Source organism: Triturus cristatus, chromosome 8 (genome assembly GCF_964204655.1).
Source record: "Triturus cristatus chromosome 8, aTriCri1.1, whole genome shotgun sequence".
In the NCBI taxonomy this organism is placed as follows: domain Eukaryota; kingdom Metazoa; phylum Chordata; class Amphibia; order Caudata; family Salamandridae; genus Triturus; species Triturus cristatus.
This window is the reverse complement of record NC_140591.1, coordinates 262,006,344-262,033,220: the sequence shown is the minus strand read 5'-3', so window position 1 is coordinate 262,033,220 and position 26,877 is coordinate 262,006,344.

Here is a 26,877-nt window from a genome sequence, read left to right as displayed (position 1 = left end):
CACTACCTCACATATTTTCTGTACCCCAGAACTTTCAGACCAGTACGGGTCAGTAGTTCGTCCTAGTAGTTATAAACACATGCTGACACTACTTCCACAGCTGTACTGCAGCGGCCACGGCACATGACTTCGCAGCATAAGACACACAATTTAGACTCACGCTCTAATCCCCGAGTCCCGCACCACCTCACCTTAGCAGCATCACACTCTAGGCAATACCTCACTTAATTTTTGTAGCCTAGCACTTTCACACTGGTAGGTATAATGAGTTCACTTTGCACCCCTCTATAGCACACCCTAAACACCCCACAGAGGTTACAGTGCTCCTACCCTCCTATTTCCCACTTTTTTTGCTCTTTTTTCCCCTTTTTTGCCGCACAGCCCCAACCTCCGCAGAAACAAAATCCAGCCCAAATCAGTGTCCCGCCCACCGGGCCGGCAACACTGAACTAAGGGCCGCGGTTGCCATCAGCATATCATATTGAGATTGAGATTCATTCATGTCAATCTCCATTGTCGTCTTTGCTCAGCCAGGACAGGCTCAGTCTCACAGCTGCACCCGCAACACACTTTGACTCACTCTGGAGACGGACGAGGAGCAGTACTTCGGACGAAAAATTGAACACAACAATCTATGACAAGTCCAGTAGTGAGGTAAATTAAACATATCAAAATCAATGACGTGCAACAAAATGCGTGTACACCCGGCCCTGACAATTAAGTGCCGGTGCTAAGCACCGGAAAGCTCCGGCACAAATTAAGCACTGGTTGAGCACATTTTAATTCAGGGTAGGCTTGTGCCTCACCCTGAAAAGGATTGTGACCAGCTCTCATACTCCGGTCAGGCAACAGCCCATTTCCTTACATTGGTGATCAGCGGTGAGGATCAGGACTTGTGTTTGTGTGGTTCCATACAGGGATTTAGTGTACACTACCATCCCATATCCGAGACCAGTTTGAATTTAAATTCTTATTGATTGGCCTTTTTGCTTTTTCTAAATTCTGTCACTGACTGTTTTGCCTGGAACCACACCTGTAAGAATGGAGTTTGTTCTGGCCAACATGGATGCCTACACTGTGGCTCTGCAAAGAGAGGGGAATTCTGGCCAAGAGCACTACCGGGAATGTGGAGCTCCAAAAGGTGATGAGGGTCTGGACGAAAGTCCATCAGTCAGTGGTTGAAGCCACAGAAGGCGATGTTGTGATGGAAAGGCAAGGAGACCGCCTGCCTGAGGTACAGCCTTCAGCAGTGACCTGGAGCACACCCTCTGGACAGAGTTGGAGCTCAGGTTGCACTTGGAGATGTCAGGTTTGCCTGACTGGATGTGCCTGACCACAAGGTCAATGGCTGCCTGAGAAGGTAGTCAGGAAACCTGGAGCCTGAAAGAATGGCCAGGTGCCTGTCAAAAAGAGGCAGGTCAATGGGTGCTGAAAACCAACTCCTGAACTTCCCACGGTCCGGGAGGAGTCTGAACCTGAGAGGGACGTCGCAGAGCCTACAAGGGAGCGTGTTGCCACCTTGAGGAACCTAACTGAGCTGGTCAACTGGCAGCAGGCAGGAGGTCCCACCAGGGAGGAATATTGCAAGCACAGATGGATTACCCTACTCTTGAGGGCCTACAGTGGCAGGCTGAGGCCCAGGCAGCTGGTGACACCTCTTGTGACTACCTGACCTACTGGGATAATGGTCTCCTGTAAAGCGAGCCTAAGGTGCCTGAATTTGGGGTAAAATGGGTGTTGGTGTCCTGCTGGAGCTGGCTCATGATGTGTCCCTGGCCCTTCATGTAGAGCAGGAAAAGACCTTTGATAAGCTTCTCTCCTACTTTTATTAGCCCCAGATGAGGATGACCTCAGATGTTTTCTCTAGGTCATGTCTTATCTGCCAGGCAAGTGGCAAGTCAAGAGAGAAGCGCAAGGCTCCTTTGCAACCTGTTCTTGTTATTGGCACCCCCTTGGAAAAGGTGGGCATCAACATTGTTAGGCCTCTGGACCCTAAGACAGCCATGGGCAACAGGTTCATCCTGGTCGTGGTGGACCATGTCAGCGGTTATTGAAGGCTATCCCTCTAAGGATGATGACTGCGCTGGCAGTGGCCAGGGCACTGAAGGGGGTATTTACCATGTGAGATTCCCCAAGGAGGCGGTGTTGGACCATGGTGCCAACTTCATATTGGCATATGTGAGGGCAACCACATACCACCCCCAAAATCATGGGCTTATTGAGAGGTTCATCAAGATCCTCAAAAGCATTGTCATGGGAGCCCTTGAGGTGGAAGTGAGATGTCCTTTTGCCATGCCTGTTGTGCGCATACTGGGAGGTGCCCTAGAAGAGGGTTGGCTTCAACCCCTTTAAGCTTCTGTATGGGTACCTGGTGCAATGACCTCTTAGTCTGGTAAAAGAGGAGTGGGAGCAAGGTCCCAGGAAGGTATCCAGGATATGATCAGCTACATGCTGGCACTCAGGCCCCAGATGAAGAGCTTCTGTAATCAAGCTAAGGTACATCTAGAAGCCAGCCAGAAGGCCATGAAACAGTGGAAAAACCAGAAGGCCACTTTGGCCTAGTTTCAGCTTGGCCAAAAAGTGTGAGTGGTGGAGCCTGTGGAGCCCAGGGTCCTGCAAGACCACTGGTCTCGGCCCAATGAGGTGAAAGAGCGCAAAAAATGTTAGGTCACCTACTTGGCGGACCTCAAGACTCCAAGGAACCCTTTAAGGGTTTTGCAATACAATCACCTGAAACCCCACTTTGAGAGGTCTCAGTTAACCGTGCCCCAGGTCACCGACGAGGGGGTGGAAGAGGAGAGTGAACCTCTCCCTGACCTTTTTTCTTCTGAGGAGTAGCATGGGTCAGTGGAAGGTGTCAACTTCTCCCCTACGCTGACCCGGGAACATCAGAGTGACTGCGACAATTTGGTGGCGCAGTTTGCCTCTCTATTCTCCCTTATCCCAGGACTCACTACATGGTGTACCCATGATATTGACACTGCGGACAGTACACTGATGAAGAACAAAATACCAGTTGTCTGATAAGGTCCAGCGTCAAGGAGGAGGTCTCCAAGATGCTGGCGTTGGGTGTTATTGAACCCTCAAACAGCCCTTGGTCCAGCCCAGTGGTACTGGTCCCCAAGGTTTCCCATCCAGGGGTCAGCCCTGAATTCCGGTTCTGCATGGACTACCGAAGGCTCAATGCTGTCGCAAAGACTGACGCACAACCCATTCCCCAAGCTGATGAACTCATAGATTGACTAGGAGCTGCCAAGTTCCTCAATACATTTGACTTGACATTTGGGTACTGGCAGATTGCCTTGACTGAGGGGGTTCTCTCTTATCCATAAGGGCACATTCAGTTCCAGGTAATGCCCTTTGGGTTGAAGAACGCCCTTGCCAATTTCCAGAGGTTGATCAACCTGGTCCTGGCTGGGTTGTAGAACTTCATTGCTTCCTATCTAGATGATATTGTAGGCTTCAGCTCCAGCTGGGAGAATCATTTGTGCCACACCAGGGAGGTGCTTCAGGCTCTTCAGCGGTCGGGCCCGACCATCAAGGCCATTATGTGTCAGAGAGGGCAGAGTTCAGTGGTCTACTTGTGATACAAATTGGGAGAAAACAGGGTGCAAACTCTCTGGGTGAAGATTGAGGCCATTCTGGCTTGGGAACCCCCCAAGATTCAGACAGAGGCGAGAGCCTTCTTAGGCCTCACTGGCTATTACAGTAGATTTGTCAAGGGGTATGGCACCATTGTTGCACCCTTGACAGAGCAGACTTCCAAAAAGCAGTCCAGACAGGTGATCTGGACGAGGTGTGCCAGAACACTTTTGACACCCTGAAGAAGGCCATGTGCACAGTAACCATGCTCAAGACCCCTGACTTCTAACAAAAATTAATTGTCCAGATGGACGCCTCAGAGCATGGCATAGGGGGCTCTCACAGCTAAATGAAGAGGGCTTGGATCAACCTGTAGCGTTCATGAGTAAGAGATTACTTTCCCGGTGGAGTGCAATAGAGTGGGAAGCCTTTGTAGTGGTCTGGGCACTGACTAAGCTGAGACCATACCTGTTTAGTGCTCACTTCTGGTTTCAGATAGACCACAGACCCTTCAAATGGCTAATGCAGGTGAGGAGTGAGAATCTCAAACTGTTGAGGTGGTTCATCTCTCTACTTGGAATGGATTTTATGGTGGAACACCGTCCTGGAACAGACCTCGCCAATGCTGACAGTATCTCCAGGTTCTTCCACCTTAATGAAGAGAACCCCCAAGGGGTTTGGTGGTTCTCCCACATTCAGCTGGGGGGACACCTGTTAGACCCAGCATACGGATGTACTTATCATATATATGGATTGATGCATTATTTAATTACTTGGATATCTGTATTATTTTATGTATTATTTGATTTCTTTAAAATACTGACAGACAGCTAAGAAGGTATTCTAGAAAGACTTATCAGACTGTAAGTCTTTTCCACCTATGTTTTGCATACCCATAGTTTGTCAGAGGGTGTAACCAACCTACCTCCAACTTCAAACCCTTGCATACTACAGTATCTGTGAGATTACATGTAACAACATATCTGTTGATAGCCTGTAACACAATGTAATAACAACCAACTGTTAAAGGCATACTGGATTTAACATATGCTATTCACAAACAACACACTAGACCAACTGTCGTAATGTTTCATAATAAGCAGACCAGGCCTATGACATTGGACATAACATTTCCAGTGCACCAAATAGGCATATAGCTTGTCGCCAAAACAAATGTAGGCCTACAGTTTTGAGTTTAGACTTTTCCACAAGGCAATCTGGGACATACAGTCGTACAATTAGAAAGGTGCACAAATTTGCAGTTGGCTAAACAAAGTCTCTCCTAGAACAGCCTAACAATGATCTTTACAGAGCAAACCATGTATAGCCAAGCTTTATTATACTGGATGATAAACCATCAAATCCTGTACTTAGAGGAACCACCATATGGGTGGACCCTAAGCCAATCTCTCAGGACTCTGAAAGCTCTTTTATGTTGATCACATAAAGTCAAGGAACAGTTGTTCTGTTAAACCAGACCTAAAAATCCATAGTTTGTACTCTCAAGCACAAAATTGCACTTTGAAGTCCAAGGTTAATGCCTGTCCTCCTCCCATCTCTGCTACTGTCAGAGCAAAAGAGACAACATTACTTACCTGGTTATCTTAGACTGTAATAGCCTTACAATGTTCTTGGACATGAAATCCTTGGTGTGGTTTTCCCCCAACACTTTGCTTTTAGTTCTCCTTTTTTTTGTGACTTCATTTTTGCTGGCCTTAGGACTCTTTGCACTTTACCATTGCTAACTAGTGCTAAAGTGGTTGCACCTCTCCTTTACACCCAATTGGCTTCTTAATTTACTTGTGGGTCCCTAGTAAAGTGGTACTGCATGTACCCAAGGCCTGTAGATTAAATGCTACTATTGGACCTGCAACACTAATGCCACCCATTTAATTAGCCCTTTAAAGATGTCTCTGCCCTGCCACTGTAACCTGTGTGCAGTTTTAAACTTCCCTTTCGACCAGGCAAAAAAAAACTTTTCCCAAGGCCTAAACCTTTTTTATAAATACATATAAGTCACCCCTAGGGTATTCCCTAAACAAACCAGAGGGCAGGGTGTAGTCTTTTTAATAAAGATGAGCATGAACATTTTTTTAAGTTTTGCATGTCCCAGTAGTACAAAATTCCTAAATTCGTGAGGCTTAACTCTCCCGTTGGATAACATTGGGTTCCCCTATTACATTTAATAAGTGGTAACTTTGAATTGGGAGCACACAGGATTGTTGAGTTTGGTGTCTATGGAATTGTAATTTAAAACCCTCTTTAACGGTAAGTCACATTTATGAAAATGTCACTATTAGAAAGTTAGCATTTTTTTTGTCCTAACCATTTAGTGCATGCAGCCTGCCTCCTGGGTCACATGATTAGGTGTAGCTGCCAGTTGGTTTTTGTGTATTGCTCCCCGAAAGTGAGACAAAGCCCAATAGCCGTTGGCAGGATAGGCCATCTCTGACTTGATGATGAGGAGGAGCTGTCACCTACCACACTTGCATATCACAAATGCTCTGCCTGTGCACACTCACGAAGGGGTTGACGCTAGTCTTTTGTGACCCCTGACCGACTGGGGCCAGGTAAGGAGGCAGGAAATTCTAGACACCTCTGGACCATGTTAAAAACAAAATCCATTGATCATTAAAAACAAAAAAGAGAGGTACCAACAAATGGACATTGTCCTCAACTCCGCAAGTGTTGATCACATGATGGAAACCTCCAGAACTTTCACCTATTTCAAAGTAGGTACCATGTATACATATTTTATACTCAGACCCAACTCTTCACTACCCCTCTGGACCTGTAGAAGACTTGGATAAACAGCTGTGTTTCTCTGCAAAAAGGACTGCTATTCTGTTGCTTTGCATCCTGAGGGAAAGGACAGAACCTGCATCTTATACCCAGGACCACCAGAGTGACTCCAAGGGCTAGTTGGCTGGCTTCCTAATCAGAGCCTCAGGGACAGGAAAGGTTCCAACCACCTTGTACCCAGTACCTGGACTCTATTTGCTGTGAGATCTACATCCAAGTGTTGCCACCACAGTCCTGGACCCTTCCACGTGGGCCTGAAGGTGCTCTGCCAGCCAGCTGTGGTCCTATAAGCAGATCAGATGCAGCATGAGGCACCTCTTTGCATCCGCTTCGGAACCGCTGCAGTGCGACACATCCCGACACTGAACTTCGCAGCACAGCCCTTAGTCTCCTCAGAGACGCCACTGTGTGATGCATTCTTGATGCAGGAATTCACACCGGAAGTCCCTCGTCGACTGCATCCTCAACGATGATGCAGCACTCCGAATTGCAGCCTCGCAGATCCTCAGGACTGCCAAGGCTCAGCGCAACCTCAAAGCCAGATCTCGCAACGCTTTGCAAACCAGGATTTAAGGTGCTTTGCTCAGCAGACCTAACTGAGTCCCTGTATTCGGCCTGCACTCCAATTTGGTTGGCCTGAACTTGGGACTTTGTCTTAGTTCAGCGCAACAAGATAACTGTAATTGACGCTTTGCACTTCTAGGCACTATCTTTACTTAAAAAGTTGAAATTGCATATCTCTGGTTCTACTGTATGGATTTATGTTGTTTTGGTCTCAAGTAATTTATTACATTTTGCTATATGTTTCTAAATTGGTGTGGGAATTGCTTTGTGTTGTGTTTTCACTTTATCACTGTTTGAAAAACAGCACACCTACTTTACACATTGCCTCTATGTTAAGCCTGACTGTTTTGTGCCAAGCTACCAGAGGGTCAAAGCAGGTTTATTTGGGATTTTCTTGTGTTTTACCATGACCGAGATTGTGAGTTGGACCTATCAGCCTTAAGGTGGTATTTTTCCAAACCTTTTGGCTACTTACCTCCATTTTTGTTGCTGATATTCGCCTCAGGACACTGTACATTTTACTACTACTAACCAGTGCTAAAGTGCAGGTGCTCACTCCTCTAAATATGGTTACATTGATTTACACCTAATTTTTAATTTACTTATAGGTTTCTTGTAGAACGGTATATCATGTAGCCAGGGCCTGTAACTTAAATGCTACTAGTGGGCCTGCAGCACGTATTGTGCACCCACTTAAGTAGCCCCTTGAAACATGTCCCAGCTCTGCCATTGCAGCCCGAAGGCAGTGTTAAACTGCCAATTCTAGTTGGCAATCTAACCCTCTTGCCAAGCCTTAAACTCACCTTTTATTGCATATAGGCCACACCTAAGGTAGGCACTAGGTAGCCCATAGGGCAGGGTGCATTTTAACTAAAAGGATGGACTTGTACATTTAAGTTTAACATGTCCTGTCAGTGAAAACTCCTAAATTCATTTTTCATTACTGTGAGGCCTAATTGTCCCATAGGATAACATTGTGTTGCCCTATTACTTTTAATAAGTGCTAACTTTTGATTGGGGACAGATAGGCAATTCATGTTCGGTATCTATGAAATTGTAATGTAAAATCCTGTTTAATGGTAAAGTTGGAATTTAAATTAAAATGCCACATTTTCCTACCTTTAGCCTTCTGGTGCCTGCAGACTGTCTTAGGTCACATGACTCGGTGTAACTTACATTTAGACTTTATGAATTCCTCCCAGACAGTGACACAATAGAGGAATTAGATGTGCCTGAATCAGCTATCTGCTGACAGGATGGGGTAAGGGCAGAGCAGGCACAGCCCCACTTGCAACTGAATAGGTTGTGCTGTGCCTTTAAACAAAGGGCTTGTCACCTAAACATTGTATCTGCAGCTAGCTTGGAAACAGTGCAGTGGAGTCAGGAAATTCTGAGCCTGCCTTGAACCCTCAGAGGCCAGCCCTGGAGTGTGAACCCTGGAGTACCCGAGTGACTCAAGTCCAAACGTAGAAATCTTTACCACAACTTTGTCCACTGGCTCCCCGATGACGACGCTCCTCGGACATAACCTGCTGCCTTGCACCTCTGAACTTCTTAAAAATTATCCTTAGTCCAAAGGTAAGCATTGACCGGATCCAATCCACGTCTTGTATCCGACCTGCGCTCCTTCGCTGTCTGACATATTTTTTGGCTTTGATCCGGTCTCACGCAACTAGATGTCCGCGGTTGGTGCTTTCATCTTTTAGGCACTAGTTTCTGCTAAAACCTTTAAAAATGCTTAAGTCTGGTTCTACTGATTGGATTTTTGCTATCGCGGTCCAAATCATTTAGTAAAATGTACCCATTACATTTTAAATTATTTTTCCATATTGGTGTGGGATTTTTTTGTGTGTTGTGTTTTCATTTTAATACTGCTTGTGTGCTGCATACATATTTTTTTATTGCATCTAAGTTAAGCCTGACTGCTTTTTGTGAAAAGCTACCCAGAGCTATGCACAGGTTAATTGAGTGAATTTTTGTAGCTCACCAGCCTGGGATTGTGGCTGTTGCTTGACTAAGGCTCACACATAACAATCCAATTTCACACATTGTGGTTTCTGCTTGAATAGGGTTTCACCCCCTCAACCAGTAACCCAATTTATTTAATTTGTGTATTGCTGAAAGGTCAAGCTCAGGCAGCTGAATAAATAAACAAAATGATCATGGCTGCATGGGGGAAAGGCCCTTTTTGTGTGGAAGCATACAATTTCTGCCCATAAAAACATTTACTCCTGGCAACCAACATGCCCCCTTTCCTGGTAGTGCTTCTTAAAACCCTTTTTTAAGTTGATCATTTAACGTCTGGTGACAGCTGCACTGTCAAGCCAGTCTTAAAAAAGAATAGAATTCAGCATAACATATTCCAAATGAGTGCAATAAGATGATCTCATAGGCTTACTGTGTTATATTTAGCATTAAAGGGTAGATTGTAGGAACTTTGCTGCTCGACCTTTTAATCTTTTTTCTCATTCTGAGTTTGAACTTCATTTGATAAGTTCAAGGATGCTATAAAATGAGGGCTATATTTAGCAATTACTCCTCCATGAAAAACATGTTTTGAAAACTAATACACAGTGTCAGGGCTTTAGGTATACATGCTATAATATTTCTCAAATAATGTCATGTTTATAAATGCCGTTTTGATACATATTGGTACATATTGTTTGCTAATGGTACATTTGTAGGGCCCTTATCAGGCCATGCACTAAAACAGGTACTTCCTTAAAGATGGCTTAGCCATGTTATAGAAAGCCACATGTATAACATAGGTATTTAAGACTTTAACAAGTCTAAAAAGGGTTGTAAGATATAGTATTATGTTTCACATGTTATTCGTATTCAGGTTACGCTATGTTTTGCTGTGTTATGTTATTTCTATGTTTAAATCTGTTTTATTTGTTTTTGTTAAAGACTCATGAACTTGGTCATGGGGACGGCAGATCAGAGTCATAGCCAATTATACAATAACTTCACATGTGGTACAAAAGGAGGCAGAATAAGTGTACAGCGTTCGCTGCAGAGGAAAGGGTCACATTCATTAATGAACAGATATGAAGATACATTTAGAGATCTAAAGGCGGGGGACTTTATTGAGTCCTCGTCGAATGCTCACTGTGAGCCCAACTACATGTGGTGGTGGCTTGGACAGTAATCCGTCCCTAGTTTAGCAACAGAACTGTACATCAAAGTGAGGAAAATGGGGGGGGGGGAGGGAAATAAAAAACACATGAGAACAGTAATCTAAACTATCCCAACTGGGGCCTTTCCAGCCTCCCCCATTCCCTCAGCCCCCCAAGCGAAACAGCAGTTTATACATTTCCCTTTAATGAGCCTAGTAGGTCCTAATCAATATAAGGGCTGGCACATCACCAAGGGTTCTGCTCCTGTTCCATCCATTCCTGCCGCCACGTCTGCATGTTCTGCTTCTGGTCATTTTGGAAGTCATGTAGTATGGTGCTCCAGTTGCTGACTATAGGTATCTTACATAACCCTAGGGTGTCTTCTTTGATTAGAGCAATACTCTCAGCTTGAGCCCACACGGGTAACGACTGTTGCCAGGTTACCAGAGGTGGAGATTCAGGTGATTTCCAACATCTGGTGATCAAGCGCTTTGCCACCACCAATCCCAAGTCAAGAAAGCAGGAAGTGACCTTTTGCCTCTTATTCCTGCGGCAGAGACTCAAGATGCATGACTCCCATGTGTGCAAGTCTGTTGGGCCTGTGCAGGCGGTCAGTTGGGTGGTTAAGTGCCGCCAGTAAGTGATGAGGTGTGGACATGCCCATAGCATATGAAGGAGGTTGGCATCCAGTAGATGACATCTGGGGCAGTGAACATCTGCACGGTGAAAGTATCTGTTAATTTAACAGGCATGAGATAGGCCCGTTGGACTATGTAGTATTGAATAAGGCAAAAGCCAGCATTCCGAGGGATATTGACCAGACTCTCCAAAATGTAGGCCCATTCTCTATCCATGCAAGGAGGGGCCAGTTCCTCTTCCCAGCATTGCCTCAGGGGAGCAAGAGGTGCCACTATGTGCAGGCGGAGGGATGCAGCAAACCATCTTGTAAGATGCCAACTTATCCCCATAACATGGAGGTACTGTATCATGAGGTGTATCGGACGTTCCCTCAACATGTCTTCCCATTTGCCACCCAGCGCCGCGAGCAAGGTGTGTAACATAAAGTGACCCGAAGGTAGCCCCTCCTCCTCTGCCAACACATCATACAGTACCAGTGCACAATTTTGGCAGAAGTCCCCCAGTGTGTGAATGTCGGATGCAAGCCAGGTGGCGAGCTCTGGAGGCCAGGTGGTAACATCACCTCTGGGCATGCCCATCAAGAGCAGAGCTGGTGCATATGGGGTAGCAGACTGTGTGAGGTACAAGCTGCGGCGGTAGCACCTATATGCATTTCTGAGCAGCAATGACTCTGGTGGCTTCATGCATGTGTAGGGATTAAAAAGAGTATTTCCGAAATAGTACTGTTCCATATTAGGTAGTGCAAGCCAGCCCTGATCCGTGGGCAAGTACAGTTTTGTAAGTGCCACCCTACACTGGGACTTGTTCAGGTGAACCCTTGTAGGGTTCCCTCAAGGGATCAGAAGTAGGGAGGTGCAACATATAGTGGCAGATTAGTGAAGAAATAGAGTAGGAGAGACTGGACCACCATTTTGAGTAAGTCCACGTGACCCATGACAGATAGTGGAAGTGTGTGCCAGAACAAAATCTGGAATCTATGGGTGATATTGGCCTGGTGAGGTTACCATCTTATAGGTCAGCAGATTGATGGTACACCCTGACCCCTAGGTAACAAAACTTTCTGGGTTGCCATATTAATTGAACCCAGCTAAGTGTAAATGTGGGATTGGGATGCGAACAAACAGGATTTGGCCCAGTAAACCCGTAAACCAGAAATGGCAGAAAATTCACTGAGCGCCTGGGCTAGTAGAGTGGGTTCTGATTGCACATCCTTGATATAGTAGAAAGTTATCAGCGTACAGAGAGGTCATGTGGGTGTCGCCTCCCAGTGGAATGCCCCTCTCCATGCCCCGGGCCTGGATAGACAAGGTGTGTGGCTCTATTGCTAAAGCGAAGAGTAATGGGGATAGCGGGTACCCCTGGTGAGTGTCCCTGCCTATCGAGATGGGATTTGAAATATAGGAGCCTGTCTTGACTCTGGCCAAAGGGGTGGTGTAAAGCAATTTAATCAAATGGAGGAAGCGGCACCCAAGTCCATAGCGAGGGTGAGTGTCAAACTGAAAACCCCATTCTAGCGAATCATAGGATTTCTCAAGGTCTAGGGCCAAACATCCAGAATATGGCCAATGACACAAGGAGTATTTTGAAACCTGGAAGAAGTGCTGCAGGTTCAACAATGTTTCGCGGGCTGGAACAAACCCATTCTGGTCAGTATGGACCAGCAGCGGTACCAAATACTCCAGGTGGTCAGCTAGGACCTTGGCCAAGATTTTATCATCAGTATTGAGTAGCGCGAGGGGCCGGTACCCAGTGCCATGAGATCCCTGTCGTGTTTAGGTAAGGAGATGAGTAGGAACTTGCATAATGACTCCGGCACCCTCCCACTATGACTCAGCTGCCCTCTACGCACTCAACCCCAGAAGAAACATCAAATGCCAGCTATCAACACCAGACACCACCCACGGCTAGTTTTCCTGCCGACACTGCCGCCGAACCCTCACCCACCTCCGAACTGCCATGGCCACCGCCCACCCTCCGGATGCCAGCTCACCTGAACCCCTGAGGTGCATCCTCCTCAACATACGCTCCCTGCAAAGACACGCAGTAGAATCTGGGACCTCCTTGAAAACCTCTCGTCGGACGTCTCCTTCCTCACGGAAACCTGGACAAACTCCTCCTCCACCCCGACATCGCTACCACCATCCCCGACGGATGCAAGATCCAGAGGAAGGACCGCCCCAATCACCCAGGAGGAGGACTCTCCATTGCGCACAAGCACTCCCTGCTACTCACCACTTCCAGCACAAACAACTCCTTGTCCCCCAAGGAACACCTCCATTTCCATATCCAGACCAGCCCCAGAGTTACCCAATGTGGCACCCTCGCCTACAGACATCCGGACCCCGAACCGCGACCCCAACTCCACTGCCCTCCTAGACAACCTTGCCAACATCGGTCTGGAACAGCTCATCACCACCCCTACTCACAAGGCAGGACACACCCTCGACCCATCTTTGCAGGAGGGAATAACATTAACTTCAGCAACACCACGTAAGCCCCTGGACGGACCACCACTGTGTACTCGTTTCCTTTGATAAAGCCACTGCTCACAAACCTACACCATGCCCTCCGCAAAGGAATTGGAAAGAAGGTCATCGAGGAGCACCTCAACTCCACCCTCAACCCAATCCCCCTCCCACCACGACCCACGTCAACTCTGCAGCCAACGAACAACACAGTTGGATCACCAACTACACAGACAAGCTCGCACCCCTCAGTAACTCCGACAGACAGCACCCCATGAAAGCCACCAGGTTCACCACCGACCTCGGAGAATCCAGATGCACCTGCTGATATCTCGAGAAATTATGGAGAAACAGTAAAACCCCGGAAGCTCAGACCACCTAAAAGAAAGCCATGACAGAATACCATCAACATATCAAGTCCACTAAAAGGACCTTAATCCAGGACAAAAACCTTCGCCAACTCCAGCAACTTGAAGTAACTCTTCAGCATCATACAGGAATTCACCAAACCCCCAGCGAAGCCTCAGATGTCGCACCTTCCCAGGACCTCTGCAACAAACTCGACCCCTACTTCCATCTCAAGAGTAAGTCCCTCCACGACAACTTCAACGAACAGACACCAGACACCAAAACCACACCTACCTCCAGCAACGCCAACCAGCCTACCACCTCCTCCTGGAAACACCGCCACGACCACGATGAGCATACACTCAGGAGCCCCCACGGACCACTGCCCACTGCACATCTTCCACAGAGCAGCTGCCACCATAGCACCCGAGCTACGACACACCATTAAGTCCACCTTCGAATCTGGCACATTCCCAGATGACTGGAAACACGTAGAAGTCACGCCTCTCCTCAAGAAGCCCTCTGCAGATCTACCGGACCTCAAAAACTACAGACCCATCTCTCTCCTCCCCGGCTAAAGTCACAGAGAAGATCGTCAACATCCAGCTCACAAACTTCATTGAAGCCAACTCCGTCCTCGACTCCTCCCAATCTGGATTCTGCAGCAACCACAGCTCTGAAACCGCCCTCCTCGCCACCACAGATGACATCCGCACTCTCCTCGACCAGGGCCACTTGGCCGCCCTCATCTTACTAGACCTCTCTGCAGCCTTCAACACCGTCTCCCACCGCACTCTCACAGCCAGACTCCATGACGCCGGCATACAGGGAACCGCCCTCGACTGGATCCGCTCTTTCCTCCCTGGCCGAACCCAAAGAATCAGACTCCCACCTTTCCTCCCCGAACCCACAGAGATCAATGGCAGATTCCCCCAAAGGTTCATTGCTCAGCCCCACGCTCTTCAACATCTACATGGCTGCCATCGTCAGACAGCATGCACTCCTATGCCAACAACACCAAGCTCATCCCCTCCCTCACGAAGGAACCCAACACAACCAGACTCAACTTCCAGGAAGGAATGAAAGACCTCACATCCTGGATGAGCAATAGCAGCCTGAAGCTCAACTCGGAGAAGACAGTAGTCCTTGTCCTCTGACCCACACCCTCAGCATGGGACAACACCTGGTAGCGGTTGTATGATGTTACAACGCATTCCGTTATGCCTTTACCACGCATGCGTTACAACGCGAATGCCTTTCCCACGCATAACCTTTATCATGAATATTACTTTACCATGCATACTTTTACAACGATTTTCGTTGTAAATTCATGCATGGTAAGGGCATACTCTTGGTAAAGGTTATTTCCCCACCCCTAAACCCTTCTTACAAATACCCCTCCCCTGCCCTTAACCCTAAAATCGGACCCCTGCTTTTTTTTTCTAAAATCTAATATTCCCCTTACCTCTCCACGCCGTCTCTTCTCAATCTTCTTCTGTGTTGATGCCACACGTCGTTAAGAGGAAACGGAAGTGTCTTTCCATTTCCTCTAACGACACCAATTGCCTCCCGATTTCCTCCACATAGAAACTTCCACAGGAACCCCCCCAAGCCCCCTGTTTTTTTCACGCTTTTTTTTGGGGGGTGGGGAAGACCCCCCCAAGTCCCCTTTTTTATTTTTAGCCTCTAACACACATGCCTTCACTACATATCTCGTAGTAAAGGTATGCATGGTAAAGGCTATTCGTTGTAACCACGCATGCGTTGTAATGCATGCGTGGTTAAGTTATGTGTGGAAATGGCTGCGTTGTAGTGGCCGTTTCCCCCTGCTAGCGCACCACCCTCGGTAACCCCCCACACCCACGGACCATGCCCAGAATCTTGGCATCATTCGCGACTCCTGCCTCACCATGACCCGATAGATCAACGCCATCTCCTCCATGTGCTTCAACACCCTCCGCATCCTCCGCAAGACCTTCAAGTGGATCCCCCCGAATCCAGAAAGACCATCACCCATGCACTCATAACAAGCAGACTGGACTACGGAAATGCCCTCTATGCTGGAATCAACAAATCCCTGCTCCAAAAACTCTAGACCATCCAGAACACTGCTGCCAACTCATCCTCTGCATCCCACAACAAGACCACATCACGCAGCACCTACGAGACCTCCACTGGCTCCCTTTCGGGAAGAAAGTAACCTTCAAGCTACTCACTTATGCCTCCACAACACCAGACCCAATACTTCAACAAAAGAGTCTCCTTCCATGTATCCAAGAGAAACCACCGCTCCGCCGACCTTGCCCTAGCCGAAACCCCATGCATCTGCAGAGCCAGAGAGGGTGGCAGAGCCTACTCCAACATCGCGGCAAAGCCCTGGAACGAGCTCCCGCTCAACATCAGACGTTCCCCCACTCTATACACCTTCAGGAAGAGCTTCAAGACCTGGCTCTTAGGCTGATTCGGAGCTGGATGACCCCCCCCATGCCTTAGGACCCTCAGGGTGAGTACTGTGCTTCACAAATCCCTGATTGATTGATTGAGTGTATATGCTGACAGGGATGCTTCATAAAGGGTAAGTAGCTGAGGAGCCAGCATAGGGGCAAAGGCTTTATAATACTCGGCCGGTAAGCCGGCGGGTCCCAGGCACTTGCCTGTTGCTAGATCTCTAATGGCATAGCTGATTTCAGATAGTGTTATGGGTTCAACCACTTCCGTATGCTGCACATGTGTGATGGTGGGTAGATGGAGTGTGGAAAAGAAAACTTTCTGGTGAGCTGAGCCGACGTCTGTAATCACTGTGCATAGTGAGGTATAGTGCTTTGTTAGTTCTGCATGTATTCAGTGCTAGGTGGGGAGGGGGCACCCCGAAGAAGAGGTCAGTGATATAATGAGCTGAGTAGGCTGATCCTGGTGCATCAGCCATGCCAGAAGTCAGCCTGTGCCGTCAAATGTTGCATGAGTGCGTGAGGAGTGGGCATCATAATTCAGACATCAGAGTCATTTCAGTAATGAGGTGTGTTCACATCACGCCTTCCCTAGTTGTTGAGCATACATCTGGTCTGTAAGGGAGCGTGTTTCAAGGTGTAGGAGTTTTCATTCAATGTGCGTGATGTCATCATCCAAGTGTTTTCAAGAGTTCCAAGTCGGCCCAAGCCATTGTCCCCTGATGGTCTCTTTAAAGGCAACCCAATCAATCAGCTTGTCAGTGGCAGTGTTATTATTACACTCAAAGTAGTCTCCCTTGGCCATATCTAGGGATACATGAAAGGGTGGGTCCTCCACTGCTGCAGGTTGTAGTTGCCATGTGGGTATGGTAGGTAAGGTGCCTCCTGCAAAATGATGTGTACAAATCTTGTCACATACTTCAAGGTGCACTACTCATGCCCAAGAAGGTGTAATTAACCTTAACTTTTTTTAAATTATCCTTCCTTGAGCGGTAATGACCAAAAGTACGTTACTGGTCCATCAATGGAATCTGAGGTGCCGCAGCTATTTTGTTTCCTGGATCGTTAGCTCCCTTAACACACTCTTGCCCGAGGAAGGTCTCAATGCTGAATACGCGAGGTCACGTGATGACCGAGTTCCCCTAATGAAGGGATTTCCCAAAATGCAGTGGTAGCACGGTTTCATGGTAGCACACAATAGATATAAATAGTTTAACCACAGAGCAGCTTTACTCTATAGAATTCTAAGGTGTGCAGGCTATATCCATTGTTTGAGGTAAGGTATCTCCCCATGTCAGTTGTAGGAATTGTGGGTTATGGTATAAGTGTGTGCCTCCTAAGTAGTCTGTGTGTTGGATGGTGGGGAGTAGATTGGTCGACCCAACAAAGCAGCCAAGTCGAACATGCAGATTGTGTGGTTAGGTGTAAAATGAGTATACACATGTATTAGGGTTGCAGACTCGCCATATGCCTGTAAGTTGCAAGTGCAGGAGCCAGTCAGTTAGATCCTATGCACTGTATGTGGCCAGCAGGGGAGGGTAGGAGCGGTCCAGAGCAGTATCAACAACAGAGTTGAAATCACCCCCTAAGAGCCACAGGATCCCGTTCCAACTGGACATTTTGCTAGATAACATATGTAAAAGTGAGGTTTGGCCAGTGTTTGGTCATATATTGGCCCTAAAAGGAGGGATTGGCCATATAGATGCCTGTGTAATAGCACACACAGGCCTTCCATGGCTTCTATAATGTCATCCGCTGTAAAAGATCCCCAGATCAGCACCCCTCTGTCATAAGAGGGGAAGTCAGTAGCAAACACCTGCCCCCACCACCACCACTGGAGTTTGCGACCCTCAACCAGTGTCAAGTGTGTTTCCTGCACAAGGGCAATGAGTGTGGATTGGTGTTTAAGGTAGGAGTATACCGCATAACGGCAAGAGCATGCCCCTCATGTTCCATGTGATGTGAGTCATAGGGAAAGAACGGTGAAACCCCATGTCTGACTAGACAATGAGCGGGGGTGTCACAAGGGCATAGTAGCGCCTGTGGGCAAGAGCAGACAGGGGGTCAGAGAGCCCTAGGCTATCAGTCACAACAGGGGAAAGATGAAAAAGCAAAACAGGTATCATCATTTGAGCGGAGAAACAGCAGGTATCCGCCCAAACTGCCAAACTATCGAAGGCAATTACCAGCCCAACAGGCTGGCTGGAGAAAGTGCAGGGGGACGAAATGAAAGCCAAGAGTGCAATACCCCATCTCGCAGGATGTAGAGCCATCAACTAAGGCGATAAATTATCACAGAACAACAGTGTACCACATTACAGGATCTATCTACATACTACGATGGGTGGTGCATCTTTCAGGGATCGAGTCAGCGGCAGCTGTAATGTAAGAAAAGTTATGGCACACAAGAATATTACAATGCCAGAATAAGAAATGTGAAAATAAATTGAATTGCGTTATGTGCGCTATAGTCATCAATGAATCACATAATGTCGGCCACAGTATTGAGAGTGACTGCAGGTGGGGTCAACAAGTCAGTTCCAGAGGGCCAAGAAGTGGAGGAACCATCGTCACTAAAGGATTTAATAAAACTGGCATTGGAATATGGACTCAGAACAAAGTCCAGCATTGTGGATTCCATCTGCAAGGCCATTTGTCCCCCCAGGATTACCTGCTCCAAGTTCGATGTAGAGCCAGGCTATGAAGAGAAGCACTTCCATCGTCGGCCCCCTGCCGCGCACCCAGGTCGTGCTATTGCATGAGGTGGAGAAGGTATCGTTGTGAGCCCGGTGGACTTCATATATTCCCATGTGTCCTCTGCAGAGTCAAAAAAGTGTGTGGACTCTTCTGCCTTCATGCAGAGCTCAGTGGGGAATAGGAGTGATCCCTGTAGCTAAGCAGATGGAACAGAAAAGGACTGGGGCTCCAGGCTGGGGCGGCAAGCCGGCACACGGTGGGCTCGATCTACAGCGAAAAAAGGGGAGAGCTCAGCAGCTAAGACCAAGATGCAGATCCAGGTCTCGGTGTAAGCCACTGCGTAAAGACCCTCCATACCCTCTGGTAGACCAACAACGAGTACATTATTTCTTCTGAATCTGCCCTCTGCATCTTACGCTCTGCATTCCAGTGTGTAAACATGGTCTAGCAAGTTCTGCAATTGGGACACGATTCACACGTCGGTTGGAGCTCAGCTAGCATGTGTTCAACAGTATGCATTTTGTCTGCCAGATTGCGATGATCTGCATGTAATAAGGTGAAGTCTGCCGTAACATTATCAATTCTGCTTTCATACGATGTACACATCTGTTCAAGATTTCCTCCACCACCTGTAAGTGTCAAGTTTAGTGGCCAGGGACATATTTGAGTCCGGTGGGCCCATTGCTGCAGGTTCCCCAAATGGCCGTTAAATAACCGATGAATATATCTTTGTGTTGCAGGCTGGGTTCCGGAGGGGAGGCAACCCATGGCCGACTAGTGCATCTCAGGCACCCTCACATATAGAGGTGTCCCCTCACTTCCCACTGCCCAATGACCAGGGAGGTTTCAGCCGCAGCATGGTGGGGGCCACTCCACAAGGGCCAAAGTTGTTTCTGGTAAATGCGCCACCACTGGAGCCATGAAGAAGCTGGGAATGTGAGAAAGTCGGCTAGAGTACCATCAAACAGGACCAGCTTGCATGCGCCTTAGCCTGTAATGGGGCGTAGCTGCACGAACAGCCCAGAAAGGCACCAGAGTGGTGAGTTTGTCTGCACAGCACAGGAAGAACTGTTGCAGTTAGGGCCCGCTTTCCCTCGCCAGTCATGACAGTGGTGCCACAGCACGAGCAGCCATGGAAAAGTGGGTATCAACGCTTGTGAGGTGTAGGCTTAGGTGCTCCGGTGGGGGACTTGTTGGGGTATCTCTTCTGGGGAAATGGCGTCGTCCTCAGGGCCCATTTGCTGACACCCACTCAATCCCCAGGGTATGGCAGCATCAGCTTCCCAGGAACCAGGAGCAATTCCCAGAGTCTGGCAATGCTAGAAGGGTGTTGAACAATGTGTCTCATGGGGCATGTAGAAATGGATAGGCCGAGGCTGTAGGTGATGTAAGGACTCAGCAACAATGCACTAAGGTAGTTCGAGGAGGACCATCAGGAAGTCCAATGAAGGGGGAGCTGCAGGTAGAAAGAAAGTCCAATGGAGGGGGCACTGCAGGTAGAAAGCAGCTCCAGTGCAGGCCCTGACCCCAGTCTCCACTGATCATCCTCAACAGGTCGCAGTTAAGTCAGCACCTGTGCGCCGGGCAATCAATGAACCCTGGGGACCCGTCGTAGTTCACTGCAGCACAATGAGTGTGCCCCACCCCAGCTCCAGTCCCGGGTTGCCTCAAACAGACCCACCACCAGGCCTCAATCAGGTAGCCAACTGTGGTGCAAATGCCGAAAAAAACAGTATGAGCAGTGGCCATTGCTCTAGTTCAAAGCAGTGAGGTGCGCGACCCGACGTGGTGAGGGGCCAGCCTGGTAACCTGTCCCCATCTAGGCCGGGCAGCACACCAGGTTCCCCCCGCATTGTAGGGGGTTGCGGTGTCCGCAGCTTCCAGGCAGCAGCCAAGGGTGCTACAGGCTGCGGATGGCCTACAAGTGCCCACTTGGTGAAAGAGGTGTATGAAAATGAGCGGGTGGGGCCCGATGTCAGCAGGAGGCCCTGGTTCCCCCATCACAGTCCAGATGCAGTGTAGGCGAGATAGTGGGACTAGCGTTTCCCCAGCTTAAACCCAGCAGATATTTTATGGTTGCCTATCTCCTCGAAGCCACTGGAACCCCCTTCCCCATAGCGCCCCCACTCACAGCACTGCCGCTCCAAGCAGCAGAGACCCTCCTGAGGGCAGGCATGATTCCAATCTGGGATGCATGTTGCTGCAGGCCGTTCAAGCTCTGTGGCAGCTGCAGTGCAGTTCCTGCATGGCAAAGAGCCCTAGTCAGGCCCGACAGTACTCTGCTCTCTGTCCCCAAATGGCTCGGCAGGGACCCAAGCGGGCACATGGCGACCTCAGAAACACAACAGTTTTCATGGTCTCTGTAGATGTAGAGCTGTGTCCAGGATTAATGCCAGGTAACCAGGATGCAGTGCAGAGCTTCACTAGGACGCATCCACCATCTCGACCCTGTTAGCCACAACCCCTCCGGTGTTATGTTATGTTATGCTGTGTTATGGCATGAGTCATGGGGAGATCTGAAGAGTAGTGCGCTGCTATTTTGTATTCATACGACCCTCATGCTCAGCTAAGTGTGTTTATTCCTATTAGTTTTGCAAGCATTAATTGATGCACCTTCATGATGTGTCTTCATTCTCTTGTATTCTGTATGGTCTCCATGCTCCTTACTGCTAGGTTCCGATTATCACTATGTATGTCTGTGTGCTCGGAGGGTGCTGGTTTCTGACTTGCCAGCCGTTTATATATGAGAAGATGAGGGTTCTGATTTGTGCCAACAGATTTAGCTTTGGGATGTGCTGTGCATGTCATAGTCAATTAGCTTCTTGATATGACTATGTATTCCGGCCTTGTTGCACAAAATCCAACAGATTCATGCATGGAATCGCTGCTACCCCTGTGACTGTACTGCAGCCATGATAATTTCTTGCCCCCTCCTATGTAACCCTAATGAGTGTGATCACTGAACACACCCTAGTTTCTAAGTGAGAATTTCTTCTCTGTACTGCACACACTATGACATTAATTGTGGCTTAGTTCATTGTTCTGTGGAGGAGGGTTTAGGAGCCACTTGGAGGTTAAGGTTGAATGCGTTCTGTGGCTTCCTGTGGGATCCAGTATAGGCTGAGAAAAGGAGGTAGGCAGCTCCATAATCAGGAGATATGAACATTAATTTTTCTGCCAGACTAGCCAAAACATTTTGAGGTGGGCATAGCAGTGATCAATTAAAATGATGAAATTGATGATTGTTCATTAAGTGAGGGGCTAAGGAGCTTTGGTGACAATGGATCTGTAAGTGAGGTGGACAACAGTAACATATTCCCTCATCTGAAGGCAGTGGGGTTTACACTGTGTGCACAATTGGTCAATAGAGCCTAGCTATCTTCTTGGCCTTGCAATAAAGCAGCCACAAGTTGTTTGTATCATTATTAAGTGATCAGGTTGTCAGCTCAGTAGACCTGTTTAGAGAAGGTTTGCATAGTCCAACTTTGAGTTGATAAGGGTGCCCATTAACCAGCTAAATAGGAAAGCATTTGCCAGAGTTGCCACAATTTGAATTAGGTGACATTCACTGTGATCCTAATTTTCCTTTTTATAATTTACTTTTAATGTAATTGAAGGCTGTAAGAAAGTGGGAAATTAGTTGCCTAGGATAAGGGTCTTTCACAAGTAATCTGTAATCTATCTGCGATCTGCCATTACAGGGAACTCAATACCCTTCTGTAGCACTTGACTTTCTCAGAATAGTGTGCCGGAACAGCCCAAGGCCCACCCAAGGGAGTAACCTTAGCCCACCCATCCAGCAAGCTGCACCCAATAAATCATTGCCTTATCAGTGGCCTTACTTATTAAAAAGGAAAAATATGTTATGCTGCTCACAATACACATTACTACACATTTACAAATATATACCTGATGGCATGAGAAAAACCTGTAGTGACACCCTCTTAATATTTCACACGCCTAACAAACAATACCCCCACATATACGAGACACAATATAATGTGGTGTAGTTATGAAAACCCAGGCCTACAGGCTTTGTCAGGATGTCACCCTGTTAATAAAAGCAGAAATATGTTATATTAATACCAATGCAATACCACTGAAAACTTTAATAACAGTGTCATCTTACAGTGACGTGCTAAAATATGTATCATTGTTAATAAAGCATTTTGATTTTAAATAAACTGTGTGCTTGAGTCTTTTTTTCTGCTTTACACATGTTCCAAAGTTGTCTGAAGGCCCTTCAATAGGGGTTGCTGTACTTTAAAGCCCTCATGCTAAATGACCCAGCTCCAGATTTGCTTGGTAAATGAAGGCAAGTCTCCCCAGGCCAGTCTCTCTACTACCTGGGAGATGTAAAGTGAGGAAGAATTCTGTTAGGAGTCTACTGTGGATTTAAGGGGCTGACAGTTGCTCCCGTGGGTACATTTAGATGTTGGCAAAGGGGGCACTATATGCACCTGAACTAGCAGATGCCTTGGGTATCAAGGTCAAGGTCCAGCCTGTACCTTGTGGGAGGTGGACTTTTTCAGATGTTAGGCACCTTTGCCCAGTATTTTGTGAATTTCCAAGATGGTGCCTTCAAGTGCTCTATGGAATCACCTTCTCTGAGAGCCTAAACAGCCCCCAAGTGCCACAGCTGCCTGGTCGGTTTCCTGCAAAGCGTCAAAGGGCAGCTTCAACTGTGACTGGCTCCAGATGTCTGGCTATCCACCTTTGTTTTCTTGGGTTGAGCCTTCCTATGCCAAGTGCAGTATGAAAAGTAATTAGCACATTGTAGGATGGATGAGTGGATACATGGACGTGGAGACCGGGTTGCTTTACTAATCTTGATGTTTTATTTAGGTTCACAGTATGGTAATAACATGTATGACTGGGGTCGCACGCCGCTCTTCTGGGTGGCTGATAGGCATTGTCCTTTCTGATGTTGTCTTTGTCTTTTCATCCTGCATGTCCTTTTAGGAGGACGCCTCCGGTACCCGCAGGGAAGTGCACTCACTCATCGTACTGCCACAACTCTCCTGAAAAATTCACGTTCTCCGGCGGCGTCTGTCACTCCTCTGAACACATCTGTGGAGGCTCTTCAGGGCTGTTGGCGTAGCTCCTTCTGGATCCTTACTCTCCCTCTCCACTCTCAGTGACTCCTCGCTGTCCGGTGCTTCTTCGGTACATTTGGCTGTCCTTCTCCTCTCGCATCTTCGTCTCCTCGGCGTTCTCCTGCAGCGTGCCATGTCCTTCTTCCAATCAGGTTTTTGGCTGTTACTCGACCCCCTGAAAAGAAGGAGCTAAATCTTTCTTCAGGGTTTGTTTTTAGGTCTCACCTGACCCAGCGCATGTGCTGGTCTGGCGAGACTTATTGAGAGGGCTCCAAAAAGTGCTACCAGGCCAGCCTAGAGCTACAGTGCATGTGCGCGGGCGCGCGCGGCGCGCTTGACCGTGATTACTTTCACTTTGAAGTTTGATCGCGATCACTTTCGCGGCCGCACGGCCGCGTGGCATAGCTAATAGGTCTCGCTTTTGGGACCTTATAAGTATTTAGTTATGCAACTGTTGCATGGCTAAACACTTATAAGGTCCTAAAGGCGAGACCTATTGGCTATGCCAATGTTTGTTTTCTGTGCTGTCTCAACCCCTCCTGATGATCCGTTTTCACTTTCTCTCTCCAGGTCGGTCAGCAACTCTGAAGGAGGGAGGATCGGCCCCTGTGATGTGCTGCTGGTTAGTTGTGGGGGTGAGAAGGGGGGTTTTCCACACACATGCAGATTCCACACCCATCCTTTTCTCTCCCAGGAGCAGGTCTAATTACTGGTAAATTACCCTAATGTGTGGGGGCCCTTTGATCCTCCAGCTGTCCAGAAGAGTAATTAACTGGGCCTAGCAGGGTGATTCAAAGGCTAGAATTTAATCAGTGGCTGAGTCAGAGAAATAAAAAAGATAAATCTTGAAGTGCTACATGGTGTGCAGATATGGGGAAATTAAAGCCAGATCGGTATTTGGGATCCTGATTTACCATAGAATTGATATGATATGCTGGTCTCTAGGCCTAACTATGAGAAAACTGTACTTTGATGCACACGTCTCCCACAGTGTACAAAACAGTGATATATTCTACATACTTTAGTACGCGGTGTATCTGCTCACTCTATTATTGCCCACTCATATTATAAGTCCTGCACTGGTCACCACCAAACCCTGAAGGGTCCACTCTGTGATAGCCTATCTATGCCCATACACTGGATTGACTTAGATGATAGTCTAGCACACTCAGGCCTCTCATGTGCACACGTATGTGCACATGTTCAAATGCAATCAGCCCAGAGCGTCTTAACCAACCTGCTCGGGAGCAGAACTTATTTATAAAAGCCAGACACTGTTGATTAGCACTCCCAATCCATTTCACCAGGGCTTATAGTGAGTGAGGCTTAGAGGGTAAGACTCCTTCACAACAGAAGTCCATAAACCAAGTTGTCCAAAAAACAAAAAATCCAGTGGAAAAACATGGGATGGATCCCATTTCTCATAAAAGTTTAGTCAGCTCATTAAATCTATGGATTTAATGTTTATATAGTGAAAATGAAAACCAAAGCACATAAAAATATGTCTCAGTCTATACAAAAAGTAATTATACTTCATGACATTTGATGGTTCACAGATCTCATGTTGAACTCCAAAAAGTAATTTCCCTTCTGTGCTCCAATCCCACTACCAAGTTGTACATACTTTTCCACCAGGTTTCTAGAGTTTCTCTTACAGGGCTAGAAGTTTCAGGCAACCTTTTAAACTTTCCAAGCATCTGCAATCGTTTGTTACTATCATTGAAAATGCAGCACAATATCAATTATCGAACATGAGAAAAATATGCCTGTTTCTCACATTACATATTGCTGAGCCACAAAAGAATACTCTGGTACTTACTGATGATTATTACAAAGGTGTGGAATTTGGCCTCTCAGTATTGTTTTTCTTCACTGTACAAGATTCTTTTTTTTTAATATATGTATTAAGTAGAAACGTTAATTCATATATGATACTAAATATGTTCGTTCAATCAATCTTCACATCAACATTACAAATATTCATCATTATTCATTATACTGTTAGAAAAAGAAAGTAAAGGAGACGGAGGAATCCAAAGAGGAGTAGATGCTGATTACTGTTGATATGGAAAAACACCATAATTCAGATCCATTAACAACTAATCACTGGATCGACAAGTCATATTGCATATCATCATATCCTGAGAGCCATAGCACAAAATGTATTCAATTGAGCAAATATCCCCATATCTCTGCAAATGTTTTTATAGAACCCATTCTTACTGCATAAAGATTCTCCTACTGCTTCACCCGTTTGATCTTATTTAACCATTGGATAAAATTAGGTACCTCAGAGGATCTCCATTTCTGTAATATGAATGATCTGGCAATCAACAAAGCTACAAATCCAAATTTTTGTTGGCTTACAGTGATATTGGTAGATCACAAGATCATTTCAAATACATCAACGTAAGGATCTGAAAATATAGTGAAGTGAAGCTGTCAGCTGATAAATCCAAACACCTAGTCCCATAAGTAATGGGAAAGCATTTATTTGGCCAGTCACCACTGGCATTGGCACACCTGAAGCATGCCGCTGAGGCTGCAGAATACATTTTGTGGATAAGTATCCATAAAAAAAAAAAAAAGACATTCTTCAATAATTTGCAGCGCGAATGGCTTACAGTAAATTCTGCTGTAAAATCCCCAACCTTTCCAATCAATTTTGTAATTTGTGGTGGCAGTAATTGACAAAGAAGATATTGCTTCTTCAGCCAATTTCTGATGTAATAGTATTTGCCTAAACCTTTTAGGCTAGATATGAAATAGGCTTTGCTTATGCTTTGTGCTATTGGGGAAGATTGTTTCCTGATCCTAGAACAAAAAGGCTCTAGTTTGTCTATACCTGAATCATTTGATACATTTCTGGATGATTATTACCTAGTTCATGCCAATATATTACTGATCCAGCTTGTGCAAAACTTTCAAGTTGGAACATTCTGTCCTTTCCCAGTTAGATACAGTACATTTGGTGAGTTGTAAGCCTTTTTGGAAGTAGTCCCTTATGCGTAGAGATAAATCGGACAAAGGTACTTTGAACTCCTGACATACTTTATTGAATCTATTAGTTAAAATGTAAAGCATCCTATGCCTAGTTCACTTCGGCAGCCTAGGTATT